Raw genomic sequence first — 3,450 nt, forward strand, 5'->3', positions numbered from 1 at the left:
ACACACACACACACACACTCACACAGACAGACACACAGACACACAGACACACACACAGACACACACACAGTGCTGACGCTCCAACATTCCTGCACATCCCTGCAAAAGCTGGAAAAAGGTCACAGCGATCGAGGCGGCGAGGAAAAGGAGCGATCTGTGTCAGTCGGACTCGGCTCCGGGCCGGTCCACACATTTTAGGGAAAGTGATAAAGTGGGCGGTCCGATCTGCCCGTTAACCCTTTCAGAACCAAATATGGTTGAACTGTTGGATCATTATTGTTATTAATAATCCAGTTCCTGATCCAGTTTCCAGAGGCCGAAGCACAACCAAGGGGAAAAGTTTGACAAGTTTATCTAAATAAATCCTACAAAAATGTTTTAATATTTCAGCACAAATATGAATTATTGGAGCTGATGTTCCAAAGAAAGTGATCAGAAGAGCTAATCTAGCCGATTGGTGATGTTTCAGTCTGTGAAAATGAAGCAGAGCATCTGGAAACGGCGCCTGCAGCCCAAACTGAGGGCAAAGGCTCCCTGTCCCGCCTCCTGCTGAGAGGCACCTGTGTGAGGATGTAACCCTGTGACAGACGGGACGGAGGGATGACGGAGAGATGGAAGGAAGGATGGAGAGCTGAGCAGGGGGAGGAAAGCCTATAAATCCTGTGCAGCCTCCTCATTCGCCCAGGTCGTCTCAGAGTCCGACAGAAATAAAAGCAGCCGTGTGATTGGCTGCCTGACTCGCTCTCGGCCCAGTAAATTCAGGCTGCAGCCTTTTATTTTAACTCCTCCGTCTGCTTTTACATGGCGGCTGCAGCGAGGTGGGATATCTGGTGTCGGCTAACAGCGCCGGGCAGAGCGATGGAGGGATGTATGGTGAGACAGAGAGAGGAGGGGGAGGACAGGATCCACTCACCATATGTTGGCTATTTATTACCTCAGTCCAACTGTCTCTCTGTCCTCATCTGAACATCTATCACTTTGTTTCAGATCGGCAGGTCCGACCTGGAATCAAACACAAACAAACTCCCACCGCTGCAGATTTACAGGACTCTGCACTGCCGCCGTTTATTACCGCTTATGAGGAACATATCTGATTTAAAGTCAGGATTAACCGAGACAAAACTGTTTCTAAATGTGAGGTTTGGTTTTCTCTCTCCAGAGGTTAGCCGTGAATTTGAATCTCTCTCCATGTTTATTAGGAACATAAATCTTCAGCCATTAGCCCCAAATTAATAAAGAAAACGTTCATATCTTTACTGGAACACTTTGTCCTGGACTGGAAAACATTTTATTCATCCTATATCTGCGTTTCACTGAGACATTAATGCTAAAAATATAACAACTAGCCTTTCAGCGAAGCTAACAGGATATGATGCTACAGGATAAATTTACCATTTCTAACAAAAAATAACACCGAGTTTATAAATTTACACCAAATAAGCTTCAAAAGAAACAAAACTAGATTAAAAACCAGAAAACAGCTATTACTGATGCTTTGAAGTATAGACAATGTTAAGTTTAATACTCTGCTTATTTGTTAATTGTTACACTAAGACGTCAAAATGACTATTTAATATTGAGCTTAAATCCAGAAATAGCTCCCATCACTGGGCTGCTATGCTAATTAGCCAAACCATGACGCATTTTTTATAATACTTGAAGCTAACCATGTCGGACTTCTGTCACCTCAACACTAACCGCCTGTGTTAAAGTTTACTTGTAGGAACAGAAACCAAATCAAACGCGTCATTACTGAGACGAATCTCCAATATTTGGCACATTCACCGCGGAGGCTGTCGGCTAGAATAACTGACGGCGTTTCGAGCTAAATTTAGAAGCTACAACCGGCAGCGATGCTGCCGCTGCCTTTGAATCCAGCAGCAGAAACTGAAAGAACATCTCTCTTTATCTTTCTGTTTCTCTCGACCGCAACAGGAAGCCGACACTCTCGGGAGTCACCAGAGAGCTTCGCTGCTTCCCTCATGTGAGAGAGAGAGATTGATGGAGCTTCCCGCTGACCCCCCGGCCGCCCCGTCCCCTCCGAGGCCTCCGTCTAACACTCAGCTGCCATCACCCATCCTCCACTCCTGTCTCCCTGCAGGACTTTGCCCAAACTTGTTAACCGTCTCTTATGAAACCGAGCTGGCAGGTTCTGCTCCTCGGTTCTGAGACACCAGCTCTCCACCTCTCCTGCCTCCATCTTTTATTTCTGTCCCCCCCCGGCTCGGTTACACATTGACTGCTGTGTTTGCGGTGGAGCAAAGTGGAGTTTAGAACCGCCATGATAAAGTGTTGCGATAGCATCAGCCGTGTGTTAGCTCCACTGTACGGCATACCGCAGCAGGGGCGGGAAGGACCTCGGCCAATCAGAGAGCTCCTCTCAGAGTGGAGCGATCTGCCAGCTCCCAGCCAATCAGGAGGCAGGTTCTTCTCCTCCCAGACACACAGGTTTATCCATCTCTGTGAGCCGCTTTATCTGATCTACGGAAGCAGGCTGGGGACAGTTTGATGGTCTGGAAATTACTCACAGAGTTTTTATTGTTCATAATAAATAGGCCTGGTGTAAAGGAATCTAGGGAACATTTACATTAATAAACGCTGAATAAACAGCTTAGACTGGCTAATTTACTTCATGTAAACTGACTGTTATGTATGTTACATTGTGTTAAATATAACTGTTTATCAGTGGGATCCATCAGTGGGATCCATTAGCGGATCCATCAGGGGGATCCATCAGGGGGATCCATCAGTGGGATCCATCAGGGGGATCCATCAGTGGATCCATCAGTGGGATCTCAGCAGGTAAATTAAATTAATATTTTTTCTGGCTGCATTTTCTAAGAATGCGACCAGGAAAATGTCTGAAACTCAACTTCATGTTCCTTTTTCCATGTTTGAAGTAAAATCCTGATATTTGCCTGAAGCCAATATTTGCTGACCCCTGGAAGGGTCACCAGGTCTCCCTGGATGACCCCGGATGACCTCCGGCTGCGTCTATAAACAGAAGAAGTGAGGCAGGAAGCTGAGGAAACAGAGACATCCAGGAAGTAGACAGAGCCCGACGAGAACCGTGATGAGAAACAGAAGCAAACTTCCACCGTTTCAGACAGAAATCTGACAGGAAGCAGGTTACAGGTGGATGGACAGAGAGGAGCAGGGGTCAGAGGTCAGCGATGGATGGAGGGTGAGAGGGAGGAGCATATTTACCCGTTCTTTTTCGTTAATCAACACTCGCTCGTTCCCTCGAGTCTCAGGGGCGGAAGGGGGCGGGGTTTGTTGTGTTTGAGTCTGAAGGAGCGATCACACTGCGGGGGGGAACAGAGAGACGGTCAGTAACAGAAACACACCTACAGCACAGTAACACACACCTGCACACACAGCAGGGAACAACAGGGAACAGTAGGAAACAGCAGGAAACAGTAGGAAACAGCAGGGAACAACAGGGAACAG

At 47.1% G+C, this 3,450-nt stretch overlaps 1 protein-coding gene across 1 annotated transcript in view; it reads right to left on the bottom strand.

Moving 5' to 3' along the window:
- Positions 1 to 3,450, bottom strand: part of LOC108165686 (uncharacterized) — a 20,852-nt gene that overhangs the window by 10,639 nt on the left and 6,763 nt on the right. The window contains exon 2 of the mRNA XM_017301782.1: positions 3,208 to 3,305. The gene's annotated coding sequence lies outside the window, so the exon portion shown is untranslated. The remainder of the gene's footprint in view (positions 1 to 3,207; positions 3,306 to 3,450) is intronic.

This window comes from Poecilia reticulata, linkage group LG20 (assembly GCF_000633615.1).
Source record: "Poecilia reticulata strain Guanapo linkage group LG20, Guppy_female_1.0+MT, whole genome shotgun sequence".
Classification (NCBI taxonomy): Eukaryota; Metazoa; Chordata; class Actinopteri; order Cyprinodontiformes; family Poeciliidae; genus Poecilia; species Poecilia reticulata.